Here is a 26,899-nt window from a genome sequence, read left to right as displayed (position 1 = left end):
CGAACGTATAGAGACGGTCGACGGAATTCATATCAGTTTGTTTTCTCAGATCGAATCGGCTGACATTCCCACACACAAAACATGCATATTGAGAAATTTTCTAGATTAATTCAAGAAAGGGGAAGTTTCTGGCGTCTCGAGAATGAGAAATAAATATCATAACAGAGTTATCTTTCGGAACCTATGGTCTAAAGTAGCAAATTTATTTGAAAAGACAGGTTTCTAACAACTTGAAAATTTAATGGTAATTAATTGAATGCTACGCTGTATTGCATTAAACAAGTTCTCTGGCTGTCGAGCCATGTATATACTCAATGCCGCACGTCATTTGCAGCACAACCAACATCCCTATACGATATTTTGGGGCTACATTATTCCCTCATAAAGCTATAAGAGTAACTGAAAAAGATTGCGTGTGTCAATTTTGATGCTTAAAGTCACTGTAGGGAATCTTCAAAGAGTCGTGCTAGGTGGGCATTTTTGTCTGCGAATTGCTTTTACTGCCTGCTGATGCTTCTATGCCAGTAGACTTGTGATTTTGATATATATCAGGTGATGTGCAAATGTGGAGTATGTAGTTCCACTTCAGTACTTTAGGTGTTCAGAGTATCTTATTCTAAAATTTTCTTCTACTTTTCACAAATTTGCTGAATGACAGTTGTTAAGTTAATTCACATATATATTGTTTTCCCGGATATATTTTAAGTTCTTCGTAGTGTTTGTTTAAAGTCACTGTGAATATCATCTCGAGTGTGTAATACGTTTCTCTCTTCGCGTCATATATTCGTAGAACTTGTTTGGCAATTCCAATAAATGAGGATGTATAATACTCCCCACATTTTCTCCAAGACATACATAACTCACACTCTTCCATTCGGAGTCGTTTGAATGTCAAAAGCTGCAGTGCAGGGCTCCTATTTAAGTACAGTTCAGTGATAGGATTATTTTCATCAGAATCGACAGCAAACCAGCTCCAACAATAATTCAAGCGTGATGCTCTTCAGGTTGCAAATATTTGTTAAGGACACCTTATAATCACCATGAGCTGCATTTAAAATGACATTTCCATGTTTACGTTATGAGGCAGTTGTTTCCAAGCACGTCACCCTTTGCCATTTGACAGCAGCAACATACACTGCTGTCTATATTGTGAGAGGTGAACATTAATTTGAATTTATAATTAATCTGAAACTTCCTGGCAGATTAAAACTGTGTGTTCGACCGAGACTGGAACTCGGGACCTTTGCCAGTCGCGGGCAAGTGCTCTACCAACTGAGTTACCCAAGCACGATTCACGACCCGTCCTCACAATTGCACTTCCGCCAAGGTACTGGCGTGTGTCAGCTGGTAGAGCACTTGCCCACGAAAGGCAAAGGTCTCGAGCTTGAGTCTCGGTCCGGCACACAGTGTTAATCTGCCAGGAAGTTTGAAATCAGCGCACACTCTGCTGAAGAGTGAAAATTTTATTCTATAATTAACATATATGTCATTGATGTAGTGATACGTATATCCCACTGACGATGGATTCTATATACCCGAATACCGAGTTGTGTATTAAGCATTTTAAATGCAACTCACGGTGATTACAAGATGTCCTTTAATAATAGGTCAGGTATGCATGCTGACGTAGCAAGCAGTGGGTAAAAGAGATAAAGGGAGTATATAAGGACAATGAACTAGTAATTCAGTATGTCAAGGGACGTGATATTCTAACAGTCATGAGCAATTTAAACCCAGTATTAGGGAAAGGAATTGAGGCTGTTGGTTCAACAGCATATGGACTCGTTAGCAGGAATGAGAGAAGAGAAATACTAATTGAGTTCTGCAACAAAGTTCAGCTGTAATAACGAATATACTATTAAAAGTCACAATAGGGTGATGTATATTTGGAAAACGTCAGGGACACGTGAAGATACGAGCTGGATCACATAATGGCGAGACAGAGACTCCATAATCAGGTATTGTATCGCAAACTGTACTCAGAAGCAGATATAAACTCAGTCTACTATTTGGTAATGATGAAAAGCAAGCTGAAGTTTCAGGGAGTCGTCAGGAAGAATCGATGAGGGACGAAATGGGAATCTAAAGTGCTGAAGAACGATCATATACGTTTGAAGCTTTCTAAGAGCGTAGACAGTACGATAATGAATACCACAGTAGCCAGTACAGCTAAAGGGTAGTGGACATCTCTAAAAGGGGTAATCACATAAGTTGAACAGACAGATTTAGGTGCAAAAAAGGTAACTGCGGTAAAGGTTGGTTCAAATGGCTCTGAGCACTATGGAACTCAACTGCTGTGGTCATCAGTCCCCTAGAACTTAGAACTACTTAAACCTAACTAACCTAAGGACATCACACACATCCATGCCCGAGGCAGGATTCGAACCTGCGACCGTAGCAGCCGCACGGCTCCGGACTGCGCGCGACCACCGCAGCCGGCGGTAAAGGTTGGGTAACAGAAGAAATACTTCAATTGATTAGGAATTACATAAACAGCAAATCGAAGGAAGCTAAGGCGAAATTACTGCAGCTTAAATGTGATGAAATCGAAAAAGAAATGGATGCCGAAAGAACAGATCCAGCATAAAGAAAAGTCAGAACAACCTTGGGTGAAATTAAAATCGAGCATGTGAACATTACATGGGCAAATATCTGTTAGGTACAGTACGTATGTAGATTGTGGACAGTTCAGAGTGTGGGTCTCACGGGAAGCGTGCAAGGGACAAGTCCCTGCAGTCGCGCTATTCATCTGTGTCGTCGGTGGCTCAGATGGATAGTGTCTGACATGTAAGCAGGAGATCCGGGTTCGAGTCCCGGTCGGGGTACAGATTTTTAGCTGTCCCCATCGAGATATGTCAACAACACCTATCGGTAGCTGAGGGTTTCAATTTATTATCATAGTCTAAAAAGCTTGACACGAGGAATAATTCCTCTTCGTGTAATTGTTGACTCTGAAGATGAAACCTTCAGAAAGCAGTCATACTTTACATACTTCCAATGATTAATACAATATGAAACAATTTCCTGGAACAATTCCACCCATACACTCAAAGCATTCGTTGCGCGGAAAGGCCCTAAGAACAATATCTGGTGCCAGTTATCGGGCACCATGTACAGAACTGTACGAACATCTTCAAAATACATTTTATTGCATATGAAAATTTCAATGAACAACCAATCGCAATGTGATTATATTAGTAGCTTTCATAATCATAATATTAGGAGCACAAATAACTCTACTACTCACAACTGACCCTTACTCATGCAGAGAAGTAAGCTGAGTATGTTACCAAAAAAAAGTTTAGACTACCTCCCTTAATAAGTAAAGATACCGCAAACACTGCAGGCAATCATAAAAATCAAATAGAAATCAATTCTGGTTGACAATTCCTCCTACTTCATACGCAAATTCTTGAATACGTATTATCTGCAAATGGTTGGGTTATGTTTAACAAATTTCATTCAGATTAAGATTAGACTAAAAATTCAGTTTTGTAGTCTGCAAGTACTCATATTTTCACAGAAGAAAATGCACGAAACAGGATTTGTACACATTCTGAGATGCTCTATATCTTAACTGATTGTTGTGGTCCACGGAACATGCAAATGACCAAAAATTATAAACTTTCTTAACTTAATACGAACGTTGATATTCAAGACCGCACATTCTTACATATGAGCTCAGCAATCGTAAGCAATGTAGTATTGTTGTCAAGGTCGCCTTCTACCTGTGAACAACGTATTCGCAATTATCTCACCCCCTTCCTTTCTGTTGTAGGTAGCATTTAGCCTTTCTCCACAGTGTCACCGTCTTTTGCCACTAAAAGTCATTAGCGGTAATTATTCTCTTACTTAGTCACTTCCCATGCGCTCAGCCCCAGAAATATTCTACGCCGACAGCTGGGGATCACACGAGCAACAGTCTGCGCCTCTTCTTGTGGAATTATACCCGCTGGTCTAGTACTTTTCGCACGAGCGTCTACATTATTGATAGGATACGTTACGTAAATCCTTTGTGGCCGCTGCACGTCGCATGGCCAGGGATTAATGTTTTACACTCAGCGCTCATCATTATTTAACTAATGCCTTCAAATTAACTTTTGTGACTTGTTCGTTTCTCACGATCCAAAATGTACGAGTCAATTAATAGTTTTCGAAGCCTTTGCGAAGCTCTAAATTAAGTGCTGCCAGAAGCAACTACGAAATCGTTCGACATTTCCACCTTTGATGTCACAGTCTTCCCTTTCAGAGATATTTACGTCTACCCCAGCAAAGCGTACAAATGCATTTGTTAGTGACTTAAGTAGAATAAGAGATTTCTCAAGTGGTACTGATTGTATGGAAGTTTATTGGAACCTCTGCATTGGTAGAATTCATTTGCAGACAGAAATATTATTATAAACCTTCCTGGCAAACTAAAACTGTGTGCCGGACCGAGGCTCGAACCGTGACCTTTGCCTTTCTCGGGCAAGCGATTTACCGACAGAACTACCCAAGCATGACTCACGCCCCGTCCTGACAGCTTCACTTCTGCCAGCATCTCTTCTCCTCCCTTCCAAACTTCATAGAAGCTATCTTACTCTTCTGCAAGGTTCGCAGATGAACTTCTGTGAAGTTTGGAGGGTAGGAGACGAGATACTGGCAGAAATGAAGCTGTGAGGAAGGGACGTGAGTCGTGCTTGGGTAGCTGAGTCGGTAGAGTACTTGGCTGCGAAAGGCAAAGGTCCCGAGTTCGAGTCTCGGTCCGGCACACAGTTTTCATCTGCCAAGAGGATTCATATCAGCGCACACTCCGCTGCAGAGTGAACATTTCATTCTGGATATTATTATAAATTATGATCTTGATATCCTCGGTGAAAGTGTAGAAGAATTACAGGGTATGTTGAATGGAATGAACATTATAATGAGTACAGAATACGAATTGAGGGTAAATCAAAGAAAGACGATAGTTATGAGAAGTATCAGAAATGAGGAACAGAGAGCAACTGAACATTACAAATGAAGGACGAAATTTCTTAGCATGTACGTTCGGAGCACAACACTGTATGACAGTGAGATATGAACTGGGAAAAACCGGAACAGAAGTGGTGGTACAGAAGAATGTTGAAAATTAGGTGGACTTACAAGGAAAGGAAAGAGGAGCTTCTCTGCAAAATCTTCGTAGAAATGGAGAAAATTAACCAGTAAGAGAACGGGCCAATTGGCACATAAGTTATTAAAATATTTATTCACACTTTTGATGATTTTGTACAATGATACAGTTAAGTCACTAATAAAGACTCACAATGCATATAACATGACATGGAGACCAATGCCTGGCGCTGCCGGAAATCGAACACGGGTACTCTACGCGGCTGTCAGCCGCACTGAGCACTTAGCTTCTGAGGCGGACCAAATGTGAACGAAGGTGGGTTGAAATTGCTCCAGCGGTTCCAGCACCGTGCTCACTAAACCTCTTATACAAGTTGTGCACCTATTTGAACATTCTACTGTGCAGTAGATCGGGCCTATGACTGGTGGTATATCCTCGCTTTCTCCGAACCAGCAACCGCTCACCTAGGCTAGGACAACCTAAAGTTCATTGCGTTTTTTTTTTTTAATGCGCATACGCTTCGTCTCCACAGGTGAAAGAATGCTGTACGATTGTTCGGCAGTGTTAGTCAGTTTGCCGAACAAGTCCGGATTTCCCTTTTAATTGCAGATTGGACACTTAATTCATCATGAAACCTGTAGAATTTAACATGTTACGTATCCCCGACGCAATGTCAGTTGGAACAGTGCCCAACAGAAACAGAAAAAAATATTTGTTGTAGTCTATGGTCGCAATTTTTCTTTTGCCTCTTGGTTACCAGTTTCCGTTCAAGGCACGAGGACGGGCTGAAAAGAAATGCCACTGAATTTTTTTACGTGAAAACTCTTAAAGCTTTTTAAATAAAACAAACGTTGTTAACATTGTGCATCTTTATTCTTCATGTCTACATATTTAATTCTCAACATAGTTATCCTGGAAAAGACACATTTCTCCGAAAGAGAGTCGGCTTGTTGATATTGTCACTGTAGAATGTTTGACTATATTGACGGAGGCACTGCGTCATCTCTGTGCAGCGCTTCGTCATTACCAAACTGAAGTCATCCCAGGTGTTCTTTACATTTTGGAGGCAGATGAATATCGGACAGGTACAAGTCGGGACTGTAAGGGCGGGGGCGGGGAGGGGGGGGTTGCAGATGTCGCAACCCCCGTGTGTGGCCTGTGGTCTCGCATTGTCATGCTGAAGGAGACGTTGCTCCATGCGTGGGTGAACCCTTCGAATTCGAAACTAGATTACGACACTCTATTTTTCACGCACAGACACAATTACGTAGAACACTGCTATGTTACAAGCTGTCTAGTGGTAGAGGTCTGCAAATATGTAGACGTATAGAATAAAGATATAGGATTAATAACGTTTAATGTAAAGAAAGCTTCCGATGTAAAGCTTTTTTATTGCCCTGTTCGCGTGTATGTACACTGGATTACTAGTTTCAACAGGACTGAGGTGCCATCTTCAGATCCATAGAGTACACGTTATCAAATCATGCCGTATTCTGTGGATCTGAACATGGTACTAAGTTCTGTCGTCAATAGTAATCCAGTGCACACACACGTCGTCAAGGCAATAATAAACTTCATATCAGAAGCTTTCTTTACTTTGAATTAATAGATCGCTTTCCAGCCGGCAACGTCAGGTATTTTTAATAATGTTTGTTTTTTTAAAAAAATAGTTTTGACATCAAAATTTCAGAGGCATCGCTTTCCAGAACGCCCGCGTACCATCATCAGGCCATACCATGGCGTGCAGTCGTCATGTTCACTTGCTAAGTAGGTGTGTCATATACACACACATGTCACACCGACCTGGGGAACAAGCGTAACGACTGCGCACCAGGTGATTGTCTGATGATGGTACTTAATATCGAAACCAGTAACAAAAAGGCAAAATATAAGCTGCGACCATAGACTGAAGCAAATTTTTTTGCTACATCCGTTATACACTGACGGAAATGTTACACCATGAACAACTTGACGCATTGCTGCGAAACTGACACATCAGTATTTATTTGATTATGGAATAACTCGAATAAAATTCCATCCAACTGCAAGCATCTTCTCGGTATTCTCCGCAAAGAAAAAAAAAACCTTGCACGAATAAGTGATGGCTGCTGCACGCGTATAACATTAGTAGATCTTTTCAGGGGTGGTTCGTAACACGGCATGCCCAGCGGACGCGCAGTTGTACCTTATAGCCATCTTCCATTCTTAGAGAAAGGTTGAATCATTAGCGTGGGGGCAAGGGAGAATCATACTATCAGGTCTCATAGAAAGTTGTCTGTAGGGGACTAGCTGGTGACGACATAGATTCAGGGTAACAGTGTGACAAGAAGAGCAGGCTCTGGTCCTTCCAGAAGTATTGCACCACGAGATCGTAGAATTACTCGACTGGCTCTGCTAGCAGACTGATGACAACAGCTGAAATCCGGATAGGCGTTACTTGCTGACTACCACGAACCGTCGTGGGCAGATTACTGTAAACTGGGTCTGGTCTTACCAGCCTGCTGGTACTACACCACCCATAACAGAGCCTCACAACTTGCAGAGCTAGAGTCAAGTGATACATTAAGTGCGTTCCGTGATGCCTGGCGATGAGCCTCACTTACTTTTTTTTTTTTTTTTTTTTTTTTTTTTTTTCCGACGAGATCGACACTAACGTATCTGCGGAGGACGTAATGAGAGGGCACGATAAACAGCGATCCTCGAGTCTCATACCTTTCTGACTTTTGAAATCAAGTTGTGGCGACATATTAATATGACGATGAGACTGGTTCGGTAACTGTTGAAAGAACGCTGAATGCTGGCCAATGTGTGACAAGAATGCCAAAACCTTTTGTCTCCTCCATAACCAGAGCACCAAATGGCATATTGCAGCAGGATCACACAAGCTTCGACACTGCTGTTTGCGGCACGAGCGCATAAAATACCGATCATTCACTGACTTGTCCGGCCGTCTGGATTGCCACACATCACAGGCCTAGAATGGGATGGGAAGAAGTATACTTTCATACCAGCCTACAGCAAGCAATCTTCACGAACTGACACAGCATGGTGTTTGAGTCATGGCAAGAAATTCCTCAAGATGACACTTCGCTTCCGTGCCACCATGAATACAGAGTATTATTGCATGTGGTGACCATACTTCATACTGATGTTGCTGGCAGAGAACAGTTCGCTTATTTAATGCCTCCAAATTCTTCCAAGAAGGCTGATAAATTGCGGACTGGTGCTTCGTGACGTAACACTTTCCGTTTCCGTCAGTGTACGTCGTAACCTGCAGGGTGGAGATAAATCTGAAAAGTATGATGTGGAGGGTCACATCAGAGAGCTGACAGCTCGGTAGCAATCTCCTGGCACCGGAGACAGACACCCATGGCACAGCCGGGGGTCAGACGCGGCTCACGAAAGGTTAGCGTGCTGCACGAGGCGACAGCCCACGGGGGTCAACGCTCGGCCCGTTCCTTTATTGAGCGCAGACATCGCGAGACACGCCCGACTCATCGTTAGCAACACAAAAGGTGACTTCCGCCTGCTGGCGCGCCCTGCGCCCTATCAACCCGTAGTATGCAAGCAGGGTGTCCTGATTAAATGTTGTTGTTGTGGTCTTCAGTCCTGAGACTGGTTTGATGCAGCTCTCTATGCTACTCTATCCTGTGCAAGCTTCTTCATCTCCCAGTACCTACTGCAACCTACATCCTTCTGAATCTGCTTAGTGTATTCATCTCTTGGTCTCCCTCTACGATTTTTACCCTCCACGCTGCCCTCCAATGCTAAATTTGTGATCCCTTGATGCCTCAAAACATGTCCTACCAACCGATTCCTTCTTCTAGTCAAGTTGTGCCACAAACTTCTCTTCTCCCCAATCCCATTCAATACCTCCTCATTAGTAACTTGATCTATCCACCTTATCTTCAGCATTCTTCTGTAGCACCACATTTCGAAAGCTTCTATTCTCTTCTTGTCCAAACTAGTTATCGACCATGTTTCACTTGGCTACACTCCAAACAAATACTTTCAGAAACGACTTCCTGATACATAAATCTATATTCAATGTTAACAAATTTCTCTTCTTCAGAAACGCTTTCCTTGCCATTGCCAGTCTACATTTTATATCCTCTCTACTTCGACCATCATCAGTTATTTTACTCCCTAAATAGCAAAACTCCTTTACTACCTTAAGTGTCTCATTTCCTAATCTAATTCCCTCAGCATCACCCGATTTAATTTGACTACATTCCATTATCCTCATTTTGCTTTTGTTGATGTTCATCTTATATCCTCCTTTCGAGACACTGTCCATTCCGTTCAACTGCTCTTCCAAGTCCTTTGCTGTCTCTGACAGAATTACAATGTCATCGGCGAACCTCAAAGTTTTTATTTCTTCTCCATGAATTTTAATACCTACTCCGAATTTTTCTCGTGTTTCCTTTACTGCTTGCTCAATATACAGATTGAATAACATTGGGGAGAGGCTACAACCCTGTCTCACTCCCTTCCCAACCACTGCTTCCCTTTCATGCCCCTCGACTCTTATAACTGCCATCTGGTTTCTGTACAAATTGTAAATAGCCTTTCGCTCCCTGTATTTTACCCCTGCCACCTTCAGAATTTGAAAGAGAGTATTCCAGTTAACATTGTCAAAAGCTTTCTCTAAGTCTATAAATGTTAAAAACGTAGGTTTGCCTTTTTTTAATCTTTCTTCTAAGATAAGTCGTAAGGTTAGTATTGCCTCACGTGTTCCAACATTTCTACGGAATCCAAACTGATCTTCCCCGAGGTCGCTTCTACCAGTTTTTCCATTCGTCTGTAAAGAATTCGCATTAGTATTTTGCAGCTGTGGCTTATTAAACTGATAGTTCGGTAATTTCACATCTGTCAACACCTGCTTTCTTTGGGATTGGAATTATTATATTCTTCTTGAAGTCTGGGGGTATTTCGCCTGTCTCATACATCTTGCTCACCAGATGGTACAGTTTTGTCATGACTGCCTCTCCCAAGGCCGTCAGTAGTGGAATGTTGTCTACTCCCGTAGCCTTGTTTCGACTCAGGTCTTTCAGTGCTCTGTCAAACTCTTCACGCAGTATCTTATCTCCCATTTCGTCTTCATTTACATCTTCTTCCATTTCCATAATATTGTCCTCAAGTGCATCGCCCTTGTATAAACCCTCTATATACTCCTTTCACCTTTCTACCTTCCTTTCTTTGCTTAGAACTGGGTTTCCATCTGAGCTCTTGATATTCATACAAGTGGTTCTCTTCTCTCCAAAGGTCTCTCTAATTTTCCTGTAGGCAGTATCTATCTTACCCCTCGTGAGATAAGCCTCTACATCCTTACATTTGTCCTCTAGCCATCCCTGCTTAGCCATTTTGCACTTCCTGTCGATCTCATTTTTGAGACGTTTGTATACTTTTTTGCCTGCTTCATTCACTGTATTTTTATATTTTCTCCGTTCATCAATTAAATTCAATATTTCTTCTGTTACCCAAGAATTTCTATTAGCTCTCGTCTTTTTACCTACTTGATCGTCTGCTGCCTTCACTACTTCATCCCTCAGAGCTACCCATTCTTCTTCTACTATATTTCTTTCACCCATTCCTGTCAATTGTTCCCTTATGCTCTCCCTGAAACTCTCTACAACCTCTGGTTTAGTCAGTTTATCCAGGTCCTATCTCCTTAAATTAGCACTTTTTTGTAGTTTCTTCAGGGCCCGCAGCTTCCGTCGCATAGATTGTGTGTTCTGCACAAATTTCTTTTGTTTTCCTTTAATGGACTTTTGTGTTGTTCACAAATTCCAACAGCTTCTAAACCTTTCAAGCTAATCATGCTCATAGAAACATAGTCTTTTCCGAAAGTACTTCTCACCAAAAAACTATTCTGCTAGCTGGAGTCCAGTCCAAGGTTTTTGATAATCTTGCCTTTTGTGTTCTTGCGGTAATATTTCCATAGGATCTTTCATCCCCTAACACATATTTCTTTATATCTAACCGAGAAATGAAATATCAGTTTTCGTAGATTTGGCAATTTTTTAATATAAAGAAATATTTTCGTCAGAATTTTCATCCTCTGTTTTACCCAGTTGGGGGATGAATTTCCAAAAACAGTGAAATGCGTACTTTTTTTAAACATTTAATTGATAAACGAACTTCAAATTCTCACAGCTTTACCTTTGAAAATGCTTTCACAATAAGTTATTTTCATAAAACTTCCTCATCCCCTAGTTTACTCCCTTAGGGAATTGAATATCGAAAATCACTGAAATTTGCATTTTTTTATTTCTAACCGAGAAGTTAAATACGAGTTTTCATAGATCTAGCTTTGAAAATGACGTAGTAGTTTTTAATAAAGATCTATTTTCAAAAAAAGAACTTTCTGCCACTATTTTACCCCGTTAGTGGTTTAATTTTCAAAATTGCTAAAACACGTATTGTTTTTAATTTCTAACTAAGAAACCAAATACCAATTTTTGTAGTTCTAGCTTCAACATTGTCTTCCGAGCGACCTATTTTCAAAAAACCTTTCACCACCTATTTCACCCACTTAGAAGTGGAATTTTAAACAATCCCTTTTTAAACAACGCCTACAGTAAAGGATTAGAACTCTCTCCATAGTTCAAGTTTCTATCCTTAGCTGTTTGGGTTGGGTGATGGTGAGTCTGTCACTCTGGACATTGTCTTTCATATACGTAGATAAAATGTAAGAACTCGAGACGCAGTTTTGATATTAATTAACGGTATGTTTCTACAAGTATGGTAACTCAAAATGTTTTTCCACACAAATAAAGCAATTTGATATACGTACCGTTTGAAGCAGGACACGTGTCTAATCTGCATACCACTCCTCTCCAAGTGTTTTGCACCATAGCACCAGTAATATTTAGGATCACTGCACGAATGCAATAACGGAGAGCTGGTAGGTCGTGACCTAGTATCTGGTTCACTAGAGTCTTGATAAACCCTCGTTTTCATCCATTTCTGCCAAAATTGTCTCCGCGAATGGGTTCCGTCACGGCCTGCCGTCAGTCTTGATTTTGAAACGAAGCCGTAGTTTGTACGCCCCCTAGGGACAATCTTTTATGGGCGAGACTTCGTGTACTGTCGAACGAGGTAACTGTAACTGCCTACTTCCTTGCCGGATTGACTTGCGAGGTCTCCGCTGGAAGGACGTACGGAGTAATTCAACAGTAGCCTCTGGAACTGCGTGCTTGGCGTGTTGGCCCGACATCGAAGACAAACTCCAGTCCCCCGAAGTCGCTTCTCCCATTTCCCGATTGTTACGTAAGTGGGATCGTCGTCAACTGGTCACTGAAAACGACGTTGTATCACTGTAATAGACTCTGGCTTCACGAGAAAACTGCTGTGGAATCTACTTGGCTATTGACCCGCGATCACGTTAACAAAACAGTTACGCACATGGGCATTCGGTACCAACTGCCGCAAACAAACACGGAAAAAAATTGAGTTACGGTCGTCGTATAAGCAAACCGCCAATAAATATCTCAATTACGTCTCAAGTTATTACATTTCATTTTATTACTTGTTTAACTCGGACGCCAAACGATTTACAAACCGATGGTATTAAGCTTTTTTCCCCTTGATTGTTACTTCAATTCCACATCAGGGCGCGAGCTGGTTGCATGACAAAATCCGCTCTTCATCAAAAGATTCAAGTCCAGCGGACCAAATGTTAGTCGCCTCTTAAAAGAGTACACTGGTCGCTTTGCGCTGTATGTGGCATACAACTGGAAACAGACGAGATTCTCAAATGGTTCAAATGGCTCTGAGCACTATGCGACTTAACATGTGAGGTCATCAGTCCCTTAGAACGTAGAACCACTTAAACCTAACTAACCTAAGGACGTCACACACCCACGCCGGAAGCAGGTTTCGAACGTGCGACCGTAGCAGTCGCGCGGTTCCGGACTGATGCGCCTAGCACCGCTCTTCCACCGCGGCCGGATACGAGATTCTCCACAACTGACATACGTCGTGGCAGTGATACGGCGTGTTACGTGCCAGTCGCTCGTAAGGAATCATGACAGTAAGACGGGTAGAGGTAGGGACGCAACAGAATGACAGAAAAGAGCTGAACGTGCCTAGGACCTCATCGACAACGAAGTAGTCCGCTTTGTTGGTGTATCGTAGGAGTTTATTGTAGGTCGCCGGAGTAACATAAGGTACCCAGCTGCTGGAAAAAAGCGCAGTCCTTTCTCGTTTTCAAGAAGGGTCATAGGACACATGCACATAATTATAGGCCTATATCCTTGACATCTGTTGTAGAATTATGAAACATGTTTTATGTTTCTGTATTATGACGTTTATGGACAACTCAAATCCCCCTATAAAAACCAGCCTGGATTCCGAGAACAGAGATTTTGCGAAACTCAGCTAGCTTATTTCCTCCATGAGATCCAAAGCGCCGTTAACATCGTCGGTCAAGTTGATGCTGTGTTCCTCGACTTCAGGAAGGCGTTTTATACTGTCCCGCACTGCCGCTTAGTGAAGAAGAAGGAAACCAGCTTAACAGGTACCGCGCAAGATATGTGACTGGATATAAGACTTCCTTGCAGGTAAAACTGAACATGTCGCTATTGACGGATAAAAATTTAAATGAACAACTAGAATGTGTCGGAAGCTCTTCAACGTTGTTTACAGATAATTCGGTTGTCCATGAGTGGTATGAAATGTCGTGTGACGAGGGCCTCCCGTCGGGTAGACCGTTCGCCTGGTGCAAGTCTTTCGATTTGACGCCACTTCGGCGACTTGCGCGTCGATGGGGATGAAATGATGATGATTAGGACAACACAACACCCAGTCCCTGAGCGGAGAAAATCTCCGACCCAGCCGGGAATCGAACCCGGGCCCTTTGGATTGACAGTCTGTCACGCTGACCACTCAGCTACCGGGGGTAGCAACGCCAGAAGACAATCACGATTTTCAGAAGGACCTACGGAGGACTGAAGAATGGTGCGAGGGCTCGTAGTTGACCCTGAACATAGATAAATATAACGTACTGCGCATACATAGGGAAAGAAATCTAATACCGTACATCTACATTATTGATGACAAATTGCTGGAAACAGTAACGAGCGTATGCTATCTACGTGTAACCATGCGGAGCGACCTTAAGTAGAATGACCATATGAGAGAAATAGCACGAAAAGGAGATGCCAGACTGAGGTCGATAGGACGAATCTTAACGAAATGCAGTTCAGCCACTAAAACAGTGGCTTAAAACGCGCATGTTCGATTCTTGAGGATTGTCCATTAAGACAGACCTTGTGCACCGAGCGAGGTGGCGCAGTGGTTAGCACTCTGGACTCGCATTCGGGAAGAAGACGGTTCAAACCCGTGTCCGGCTATCCTGATTTAGTTTTTCGTGATTTCCCTAAATCGCTTCAGGTAAATGCCAGGACGGTTCCTTTTAAAGGGAAAGGTGGATTACTTTCCGCATCTTTCCATCATTCGAAGGAACTCGTGACCTCTCTGTTAGGTCCCTTCCCGCAAATCAACCAAACAACAGACCTTTTGCATCACGAAGAGGCTTACTATTGAAACTTCGAGAGCGGAATTTTCGGGAAGGGTTGGACAACATATTGGTTCCTCACACATACGTCTCGCAAAATGACCACAACGAGAAAATTCGAGAAATTACAGCTAATGCGGAGGCTTACCGACAGTCATTCTTGCCAGGCACCATTCGCGAATGACGAGATCAGTTAGTGGGCCAGAAGTACCCTCCGCCATACACTGTTAGGTAGCTTGCGAAGTATTGAAGCATATGTAGATGCAGATGTCAGTGTGGATTGTTCAGTCTATCTGAATCCGTTTGCGAGCGGTTATTGGGAATGGAATTGCATGTAATGGAGATATTTTGGGGGGAAGAGGTGGGGAGGGGGGGGGGGGGACCTCGCGAAATGATACGGCACAGCGAGGAGTACGACCTGAGTGGAGCAAACGGCACATAAAGTAGGCAGCAGCTGGCTGCGGGCGTGCGGTGTCAGCCGACGAGTCACGATTTTGCTCCTTCTCAAATGATGCAGGACGTGGAATGCACCAACCGCCGAATGAGAGGGTTAACCCGCGATGTGTGAAGGGTGTAGAAACAGGTAGGAGGTCATTATATGATATTTTGGGGATATTTTACGTACCATGATTTCTGCCCACTCATTCGGGTTAAAGTGAGCATGAACCCAGGACGTTTACTGCAATAGCCTAGGTGATGAAGTGCCATTTCTTGTGTTCTGCGATGACAAGAGCCGTCTTCACAGGGCTGTACGTAAACGTTCGTGTTTGGACTAAAGCTGCGCCATCCTATTTCACTTCGATTGCACCGTTGAATCACCTAATCTTAATCGAACAGAAAATGTATGGGAGCGTCTCGAACAGCGGGTGGAACACAGCAGTCAGCTTCCTCGTAATTCTTTAGCTCCACGGGATCTGATCACCATCACCAGCGAGTGGTTCAAGCCGTATCAGGCATACCTGAAGAAGCTTACGGGCTCTCTTCCCCGCCGAACTGAGCTAGAGAAGACCAGCGCGCTCTTTCGTGAGTGGGTTAAAATTTTTTTGCCCGGTATGCTTACGAAGTCCTATAAAATCTGATGCAGAATACAGATGACTATTTTGTATTTTAAAACAAAATAACCTGAAGATTCGTGAAAAGTTTTACAGGCTGACGATTTAGTGAACAACTGAAACATGACGACGATGCTGACGCAGCCGTATGATGAGGAAGAAACGGAGATTCATTCCTTCACGATCGGAAGTAAACGGCTGTTTTCTTCCATAATTTAGACCATTATGGTACATTCTTTGCATAAGACTTTAGTGCATATCTCCATTTCTAAAGTATAGACAGTCTGCGTAACGTGTGCGTCTCTCTCGATATACTGACCCTAAGCTCATGCGTGTCTTTATCTCGACAGAGAGGACTTCTTTATTCCGCTACCTGGCAGTGTTACTCGTAGTTGTATGTGCAGATCTCGTACAGAGAGCACTGCATATGTAATGCGTGTGCGTGCGTTCGGCTGTAAAAAGACACGAGCTGGCGCACGCCCAGGGCCTGTCATCGGGCAGCGGCGGCAGCCAACGTCTTAATGACGAATCTCAGTAATGGACGGCCTCCCCTGTGCTTCCTTTGGTGCACTCGTACCGCACAGAAGGGCCTTTCCACTTTGTTAAAACGGTTTCAGGTCCTCCAGATTAATTCCGGAACGAGATCAACCTGTCGCTTCACATGTCATTGTTGTGGTCTTCAGTCCCAACTCTGGCTTGATCCAGATCTGTCCTGTGGAAGTCTCTTCATCTTTGCCTACCTACTGACACTCACTCGACCCATTCATCTAATCCTCACCATTACTCTGTTGCACCAGATTCTACTCTGTAGGAATCAACATGGTTTCCGGAAACAGCGCTCGTGTGAGACCCAACTCGCTTTATTTGTCCACGAGACCCAGAAAATATTAGATACAGGCTCCCAGGTAGATGCTGTTTTCCTTGACTTCCGGAAGACGCTCGATACAGTTCCGCACTGTCGCCTAATATACAAAGTAAGAGCCTACGGAATATCAGACCAGCTGTGTGGCTGGATTGAAGAGTTTTCAGCAAACAGAACACAGCATGTTGTTCTCAATGGAGAGACGTCTACAGACGTTAAAGTAACCCTTGGCGTGCCACAGGGGAGTGTTATTGCTTTTAACAATATATATATATATATATATATATATATATATATATATATATATATATATATATGACCTAGTAGATAGTGTCATAAGTTCGCGGATGATGCACTAGTATACAGAGAAGTTGCAGCATTAGAAAATTGGCATTCGGGAGGACGACGGTTCAATCCCGTCTCCGGCCATCCTGATTTAGGTTTTCCGTGATTTCCCTAAATCGTTTCAGGCCAATGCCGGGATGGTTCCTTTGAAAGGGCACGGCCGATTTCCTTCCCAAACCTTCCCTAACCCGAGCTTCCGCTCCGTCTCTAATGACCTCGTTGTCGACGGGACGTTAAACACTAACCACCACCACCATTAGAAAATTGCAGCTAAATGCAGGAAGATCTGCAGCGGATAGGCGCTTGGTGCAGGGGGTGGCAACTGACCATTTTCGTAGACAAATGTAATGTACTGGGAATACATAGAAAGAAGAATCCTTTATTGTATGATTATATGATAGCGGAACAAACACTGGTAGCAGTTACTTCTGTAAAATATCTAGGAGTATGCGTACGGAACGATTTGAAGTGGAATGATCATATAAAATTAGTTGTTGGTAAGGCGGGTGCCAGGTTGAGATTCATTGGGAGAGGCCTTAGAAAATGTAGTCCATCAACAAAGGAGGTGGCTTGCAAAACACTCATTGCACCTATACTTGAGTATTGCTCATCAGTGTGAGATCAGTACCAGGTCATGTTGACAGAGGAGATGGAGAAGATCCAAAGAACAGCGGTGCGTTTCGTCACAGGGTTATTTGGTAAGCGTGATACCGTTACGGACATGTTTAGCAAACTCAAGTGGCAGACTCTGCAAGAGAGACGCTCTGCATCGTGGTGTAGCTTGCTGTCCAGGTTTCGAGAGGGTGCGTTTCTGGATGAGGTATCGAATATATTGCTTCCCCCTACTTAAACCTCCCGGGGAGATCACGAATGTAAAATTAGAGAGTTTCGAGCGCACACGGAGGCTTTCCGGCAGTCGCTCTTCCGGCGAACCATACGCGACTGGAACAGGAAAGGGAGGTAATGACAGTGGCACGTAAAGTGCCCTACGCCACACACCGTTGAGTGGCTTGCGGAGTATAAATGTAGATGTCGAAAAGTCTCTTTTTCCCTTTTGTTAAAAAATGTTCAAACGTGTGTGAAATGTTATGGGACTTAACTGCTAAGGTCAACCGTCTCTAAGCTTACACACTGCTTAACCTAAATTTTCCTTTGGACACACACACACACACACACACACACACACACACACACACACACACATGTCCGAGGTAGGACTCGAACCTCCGCCGGGACCAGCTTCACAGTCCATTACTGCAGCGACTTAGATCGCTCGGCTAATCCCACGCGGCTTTCCCTTTTGTCTGAATAACCAAACATCAATGTTTCATTTCCGTACAATTCAATACTATCTGGGCAAATAATTAGAATTGAAGGTATTAATATGATAAATACAGTCTAAGGGATAAAAGTACAAACAAATATTTACAATTTCAGAAAAAACCGCATGGTTTATTTAAGAGAAAGAGCTTCACAGATTGAGCAAATCATAACGTGTTAGTCCACCTCTAGCCCGTAAGAAGGAGTTATTAGGCCTGGGATTGATTGATAGAGTTGTTGGGTGTCCTCCTGACAGATACCGTGGAAAATTCTGTCCAATTGGCGTATTAGACCGTCAGAATCCCGAGCTCGTTTGAGGGCCTTGCCCATAAAGCTCAAAACATTCTCAATTGAGGAAAGATCCGGTGGTCTTTCTGGCCAATGCAGAGACTGGCAAGCACGAAAATAAAGCAGTAGAAACTCTAGCCGCGAGCAGGTGGGCGTTATCTTGCTGAAATGTGAGCGCAGGATGATTTGCCATGAAGGGGAACAAACCGGGGCGCAGAATATCGTCGACATACCGCTGAGCTGTAAATGTGCCGTGGATGACAACCAAAGGGGTCCTGCCATGGAAAGAAACGGCACCCCAGGCCTTCACTCCTGGTTGTTTGGCCGTATGGCGGGCGATAGTCAGGTTGGTATCCCACCGCTGTTCGGGGCATCTCCAGACACGTCTTCGATCTGGAATCTCATTGGCTGTAGTAGAGTTGCCTCCAATGATCAGTCCCGCTTCGAAATGAGCATGTCTGGAGACGTCCTGGACACTGATGGGATACCAACCTGACTGACTCCCGCCATATGGCCTGTCAATCAGGCGTCATGGTCTTAGGTGGCATTTCCTTTCATAGCAGGACGACTCCTTTGGTTCTCATACGCGGCACTCTAACAGCACAGCGGTACGTCGACGATATTCAGCGCCCCGTGTTGTTGCCCTTCATGGAAAACCATCCTAGGCTTACATTTCAGTTAGACAACTCCCGCCCGCACACTGCGAGAGTTACTGCAGTTTGTCTTCGTTGTAGCCAAACTCTACCTTGGCCAGCAATGTCGCCGAACCTCTCCCCAATAAAGAACGTTTGCAGCATTACGGGTAAGGCCTTCCAACCAGCACAGGATTTTGACGATCTAACGCGCCAGTTGGGCAGAATTTGAGACGATGTCTCTCAGGACGACATTCAACAACTCTGTCACTCAGTGCCAAGCCGAACAACTGCTCGCATAAGGCTCAGAGCAGAAACAGCACTTCATTGACTTTCTCAATTTATGTGCCCTTTCTCTTGAGTTAATCATCCATTTTTTTTCTGAAATTATAATCCTTTGTTTGTCTGTACATTTATATCACATCTAGAGATTTACGTCCCATTCGCATAATTCCTTCACTGTCCATCTGTCTTCTTCTTATTTATTAAGGTGTATATCACAAGCTGCGACATAGTCGCTAATAAAACACTGATCTAGAATCTGTAGAATAGATTTCTTTTATTTTTATCTGTGATCACAAAACTGTTCGATCCGTAAACTACAGGTTAGTGCCAGCGATGAACATTTTTCACAACTACAACTAAACATGAAAAAAAAATACCTAGTGGATAGTCTGCATTTTAAAACGTAGTTACGCATATTTTATTGTTTTAAGACTACACTGTCCACTATTTGTTAATGTTTTGTGATCATAGAAATAAAAGAAATTTATTCGACACGTATATTATACCTTTTTATTTCTGTATCATGGCCCCGTGTGCCGATTCGCATAATTTCTTTTAAAACCTAGTGGTATATCATGGGTGATTACCTCTACAGTTTTCACTTACCAGAAATTGTTCTGGATAAGATTCGTTTCAGAACGAATGCGTTAAAACAGCATCTCATCCTCAAAAGATATGAGAGACCAATTTTGTATTGACGGAAGTGATTCAACAGGATCCTACTGAAATGTTTAGAGTTAAAAATAATCTTATACCGTTCCAGAGTGGTTTTCATCTGTCTACGAGCACAATTTTAATCAGAGATTACAAAAAAGTGAAGAAGGGAATGAAGAAAGATTAGGGATTGCTTTTTCCGTCGTCGACAGGAGACGTTTTTAGAGACGGAGCCAAGCTCTAACTGGGGAAGGATGGGGAAGGATGTGGTCCGTGGCCTTTCAAAGGAACCAACTCGCCGTTTGCCTAAATCTGGATAGGCAGGCGGGGTTTGAACCAATGCCCTCCCGAATGTGAGCCGAATGCTTTACCATTGCGCCACATTGCTCGGTACATAATGAAACAAAAGTTTTTGAAAACTGAAGTTGTTCTGTTATTATAAATATTGGGTAACAGGAGGAAATAAATAAAGCAAGAAAGAGAGCACTTTAAATTTATGGATGCAAAGATGCCTGTCCATGCCCAAAGGAAGCTTCAATATGAGACGAGCACGACGCTTAAAGGCGCCAGCGACATCCATTGCAAAAGGGCAGACGAAGTCACGTTAACTCAGAATGACAAACAGAACTAAAGTTTTCGCTTTGTTCGCGCAGCACTCCGAGGCTACTTGCGTTGCAGATGAGGTGAGAGTTCAGGTCGGGGGTTTTCTTAGAATACCAGCAGTGCAGATGAAATGGCTTGATAACTTAGTAGCTTGAGAGCGAAACCGGTCATCGGGTCACGCGACGTAAACAGGGTAAGTTAGCGACTACTCTAGAAATGGATCTTCCTGTATTTGCTTGCAGGGTTTGGTCGACGAATCTTGAAGCATCTATAAATCGTACTAACCCGAAGTAATTGCTGTAACCGTATTTGAAACAGATCTACTTCCTTGTATTTTTGTGCTCTACGGTTTCGTAAGAACCGTAGAAGAAGGGTGCTTAGCGTATCGGATGAAATTTGTAATATTTCCAGTGAAGCTCATATTATCAAGACAAGAGATTTAACACTTTTCATACACGGAATTTGCTCTTACCCTCATTCGCCATTCGCGGATGCATTTATGATAAATAACAAATATGGATTCAGTACAAAAAGTATAAACGAAATAGTTGCCGATGTTACTCCCAGAGTACAAACTTTTTATGACGAAGAGTAATAAAATATTAGAAGAGCCATTGATTAGAGCTCATTAAATAAGAATCAGGCTGACATCGATACAAAAGAAAAACAGACAGAGAAAGTGAAAGAATTGTGTTATTTCTAAAGCAATAGAAGATTATACGGGCTAATATCAAAGGAAAAGAAAGCTATCTTTAAGAATAGAACTTTACTGATACCGTACATTCAAGTCCGGGTGCGAAAAACAGATCCGAGACTAAGTGTATCTCATAGCAAAATATGGAAGAGAATGTGACAGATAAAGCACGGAGACTAGATGCACAAGAAAGAGTATAGAGAGAGGTGAATATGGAAAACTATCTCCAGCAAATTGAACAGTTGGAGGAAACTTTTTCCAACATATCCTAGCGTAATTAATTTGACATTTTTGGGAACACTGGAAAAGTTGTAAAGGAGCGACAAATTGGTTCATGTGGCACAGTTATTGACCACGTTTCGAGTAATGGGTGTGTAGCCGGGAAGATGGCAACACAAATGGATAGTTTCAAAATATTTGAAGAGTCAGTACCATAAGAATAAGACATTTTTTTTTAACCGATCGATTTTCTGACAGAAGCTCTGTGCCGCTCTGAAACTGTCCTCATGCAATATATTTCAGTTGTGGTACGGCCGAATTTGGAGTAACACGCGTTGCAGAGTAAAACTGACTGGAGCTGTGGAGCGATACACTTTTATCACAATACAGTGTTCATTAATAACATGGATAATACATATAATTCTAAACAAGCAAATCTTTTTCAAATATTTAAAATAAACACAGAACATTACAGACAACCTATTAAATGAGTTCACAATCGATAGAGCAACTTTTAGCGAGAGAAAGCAACGGCTATGATTAGAGGAATATTAAAAGTTTCTCCAATAAATACACAGTGAATAACAGTAATTAGAACTTTCTTAATGATGAGACAGTGAGTAGAGAAAAACGTCTGAGTGGCAACGAATACATGTGTGTGTAATTTCCGTACAGTAATTAATGTTTTCTTAATTTTTCACAAAGAACAAAACATACTGTTATGAGGGAAAAGCCAATATTGAAGACATCGGGAAAGACAGCAGAATAAATTACACGTAGAACCTTGACCACAAAATGCATAGAATTGATGGGCTCTAGTTTTTCGTGCTCAAAGTCCCACAACTTAACTATGAAAATTAATAATAAAACAACAAATGTTAGCTTAATTTAGCCCAAAACAAATTTATCTTCCAGATGTAAGTTTCTAATAAAATCGTAGTACAAATTTGGTTCGAACTTCACGAAAAAATGTTAGCCACGGTACTCATAACTAGACGTTACCAACGACGAACAATATCAGTTAAGACGGTGCAAGAGCATGCACAACTTTCTTCTGCCCATATATGCTACGTAGCACTAGCGCCTGTTCTATTTCTTGACAGCACACAGACTGCCGTATAGTGTGCAGACTTAAAAACGAATCGGACTGTCTCTCGGGACTCCCTGTGTGCAGTCCACACTCTCTAGGAGTAGAGAGCCGACGAGTCCGCCAACCTCCCCCGCCGACCGGATCTGGCCCGACACGTTCGCCCTTGTGTGGGCCATTTTGTAGCGGCCGGGCCCTTGGTGAGGACGCGTCGGCTCCACCGGCCCACCGCTGCCTGCTAACGCCGACCGCTACGCGTCACTCCACGCTCCGCCCTTCACTCTTCTGTTCTGGAGTGGTGGAAGCTGCCTCGCAGTCGCAGTGTGCCCCCACACACAGTCATGCGAGTCGGCCTGAGAGTGGGCGGCAACACCAGTCAGCACAGTACTGCGAGCCTTCCGGACTGCTCGCTCGTACTGCCAACCACTCAGCTCCACAGGGCCTCTTTCAAGTCCGTTGTTTTTCCATTCCTTCATTCCTTATCCGCCGACGCGCTCGCCCAGCGGATCAGCCTCAACCCGTCTGCGTATGTGTGGGCTATGGGCTCACTGTTGGGTCTGTGGTCCAGCTCCATCAGTTCTACCGGTGGGCCTCTAACTGCTTAGCTCGGCTGATGTCTGCCAGCCCACACTTCATCAGCACAGCCAGGTAGCGTCCTACAAGTGGTTGGATGGTCGGAGCTGTGGTTGGCGAGCTGGTTGGCAGACCAGTTGGGCTGTGAATGAGCGTCGACCGTGTGTGGACTCTGGTGACCGTATATGGCAGTACTGATGGAGTTTGGCTGGCAGGCAGCAGTCAGGCGAAGTGGATAGACCGACTGAGAGCTCGAACACACATGGGTGAGCGCGTCGAAGACCTCATCCAACTTTTTATGGTAACCTTAATTTTTTAAATGGGTAGAAGGTAAAAATGAACGCTTTGCTTGAAATGACATGGGGTTTTATTGAGACCAAAAAAAATGCAGAAAATTACCAACAAATCGCGCTTCATATGATACAAAAGCAATTGATTTTTAGCAAAGACGATGTTCTTTATAGTAAATGCTCATCATACCACCCTTCATTCATCAACAATATCTGTAGTCGAGGGACAAAGTTATGAGCAACACTAGACAGCAACTCAGTAGGTATGGTGGGAAACTGCCTTCGAATGTTGTCTTTTAGCATCCTTAATGAGGTCGAAAGACCATGGTAGACTTGCGACGTCAGGTAACACCACAACCAAAAATTACACAGGTTGAGCTATGAGGACCAGGGAGGCCAGACGTGACGGAAGTGGCGACTTAGCACTCGATACTCACCAAAATATGTTCGAAAGAGATCATTCACAAGTACGGCATTGTGAGGTGGAGCGCTGTCCTGCATGAAAGTAAGTCCAGCAGTTGTTTATCAGCCAGCCTAGGGATTCTGCAACATATCGGCGTACTTCGCACCCTTTCCCGGCGACAGTTTGAAAATCAGCACCCTGCATTTCCTCGAAGAAAAAGGGTCGGATTACGATTGATATGGTAAAGCCACACCACACCGTCGCTTTCTCGCCATGCAAAAGAGTTTCCACGATAGTTCTAGGATTTTCGGTAGTTCAAATTATGCAGTTGAAGGTGTACTCATGCAACACCACTCCGTATCGCGGTGCAGCGCCAACTTTTGGCCGACTTTTGTATTCGCTTTTGGTTTCAAAAAAGCCTCATGCCATTCCGGGAACGTGTGTCAAGGTTTACCTATCTACCTACTTTATTCCGTGAATTAATGTAGTTTCAAATGTTAAAAATTTTTGAGTCACACCGTACTTGTAAGTTACTCCGATTGGTAGCTGTTCTTGATTCGAATTCTGGGAAATTTACTTCGTCTTCTTTGGTGAAGAGATTTCGGAAAACCACATTTAGCAACTTCACTTTTGTGACACTGCCATCGGTAACAGTACTATCGCTATCGCATAGTGAAGACACTGAATGTGTCTTCCCGCTGGTTTATTTTACATACGACCAGAATCTCTTAGGATTTTTTTTAGTTTTCTAAAGAGAGTCTTGTGGAACTTATTAAAAGCACCTTGAAACGATGCCTGCATTACATTTCGAGCTTCTGTAAAACTTCGTGAGTTCAGGTGATTTTGTTGTTGTTGTTGTTGTTGTGGTCTTCAGTCCTGAGACTGGTTTGATGCAGCTGTCCATGCTAATCTATCCTGTGCAAGCTCCTTCATCTCCCAGTACCTACTGCAACCTACATCCTTCTGAATCTGCTTAGTGTATTCACCTCTTGGTGTCCCTTTACGATTTTTACCCTCCACGCTGCCCTCCAATGCTAAATTTGTGATACCTTGATGCCTCAGGACATGTCCTACCAACCGATCCCTTCTTCTAGTCAAGTTGTGCCAAAAATTCCTCTTCTCCCCAATTCTGTTCAATACCTCCTTATTAGTTACGTGATCTACCCATCTAACCTTTGTTTTAAATCTGGGATGCTTTTATCGTTGTACTATCCAGAACAGACCACTGCCGAAACCAGCGTCACGTCACCGATACTTTATGGCCAGAATCTACAACAATCCGTGGAGACGTCATCCAGCTTTCCGCAGGCTCACAATGCGACTGCATTCAAATGGCTGAAGTTGTTCAACAGGAATAGGTTCTCGTCAGCGCGGACATGAATATATTTGGAAACAGTGTTCTCCTCTACACTCACCGCAGTTGCTGCCTGCAGAGTGAAAACAGAGGGCGCACGGACAGCCCTCCTAAGTGCTTTCTCATCACCGATGAGTGTGACAAATGAATCACTAATACCTGAACCCCTTAATATGCCACTGGTGCTCCATTTTTTTCCGGCACTGCATCTTGTTAAAATGTAATAGTTTCTGGATTTTCATGGGCAACATGCCACGTGAAAAGTAGCTATACAAACGACACAGTACAATAGTGGACAATGCAAACTAACAAAAACCAGTGCATCAGATTGTTGTCATTCAATTTACAACATATGTCCAAAACAATGCGTTTTACAAAATTACATGTAGGGTGAAAGTTATTGGTTGGAAATTGTTCCTAACAAGTACGTTAAGTTCTTAACACAAATACAAACGAAAAGCTAGTTTCATTGCACGTAAAAATTATTCTGGAATTACAAATTGAGAATTGGTTATGATTTATGTTTAAGTATCGATTATTAGCAGTGAAATCAAGGCAGCGGTGTTTTTGCCCCCGATGAAATTGAAATATAATTAATGTGCAGTATGAATCAATATAATAAATTGAGTTTTATACTGACCAGATAAATGAAATGAGAGTGTTACAAAATTTATGTAAGCCTATAAATGTGACAGCCTGACACTTGAGGTCAACAGTTCATGTCATACTTATCCTAACGATCGTATATTGGTACTTTCCACAGTGTTACTTCTATTTACGTGTCGTGTTTGTGTTTTTCAGAATGAACCGAAGGAAGGCTAAACTTAGCCGTCCAATGAAGATCAGCCAGATGAGGGTATGTATAATTTATTTCAGTAAACTGTTATTACTTCTATTTTGATGTGATTGATCTCCTATGATAGAAACATAAAGGAGTTCAAGTGTATTTCATTAATTCATTGTCGCTGGTTAATCCACTCACCTGTTTTATTGGTACGATTCAGCTCACATTATTGCCTTAGAAATAATACCATTTCTTCTTCAGATCGCTTTGTTTCCATTGCGTGGAGTTGCAGAAGGATATGTGAAGATGAAATTGTACAATTTAGAAACCAGTTATATTAATTCAATATCAATAAAAGAAATGAATGCTTCATCTAGTGCACAGTTTTTTTTTGGTGAGAGAGAAAGAAAAACAAGAAAAAAAGGTAAATGGCGGAAAGATAGAGTGATCGTACGAAACGTCATAGCAAAATACCGTATTATTTCCTATCACAAGAATGAGTGACGGGCTATTTAAATACCTTTTTTGATAAAATTATTTGACAGTGTAGGGAAGCCTTTACTGAACTTCCAATTATTAGTCGGTTTTACTTGTGGGCTTAAAGAACTGTGTCATGTCTATAGCAGGTACGGTTAGCGTGTGTGCCGTTACTTAGATGGAAAGTCAGCAGTCAGGTTTTAAGCTCGTGTTTGTAGGCAGGTCCTCATCATAGACAACTGAAAGATGTATCTTTTGTGAAACGTAGCTTGCAATTTACAGAATTCCTATATATGTTGGAAGGGGGAGGTGTTCGTGACGCCCACGTTCACCCATGTTATTTCGACTCCTCCGGAAATTTATCG

At 42.7% G+C, this 26,899-nt stretch overlaps 1 protein-coding gene across 1 annotated transcript in view; it reads left to right on the top strand.

Moving 5' to 3' along the window:
- Positions 1–26,899, top strand: part of LOC126284526 (uncharacterized) — a 270,111-nt gene that overhangs the window by 100,041 nt on the left and 143,171 nt on the right. Inside the window, exon 4 of the mRNA XM_049983541.1 lies at positions 26,075–26,129. The gene's annotated coding sequence lies outside the window, so the exon portion shown is untranslated. The remainder of the gene's footprint in view (positions 1–26,074; positions 26,130–26,899) is intronic.

The sequence above is a fragment of the Schistocerca gregaria genome, chromosome 1 (genome assembly GCF_023897955.1).
Source record: "Schistocerca gregaria isolate iqSchGreg1 chromosome 1, iqSchGreg1.2, whole genome shotgun sequence".
In the NCBI taxonomy this organism is placed as follows: domain Eukaryota; kingdom Metazoa; phylum Arthropoda; class Insecta; order Orthoptera; family Acrididae; genus Schistocerca; species Schistocerca gregaria.
This window is presented reverse-complemented; position numbering and strand designations above follow the sequence as displayed.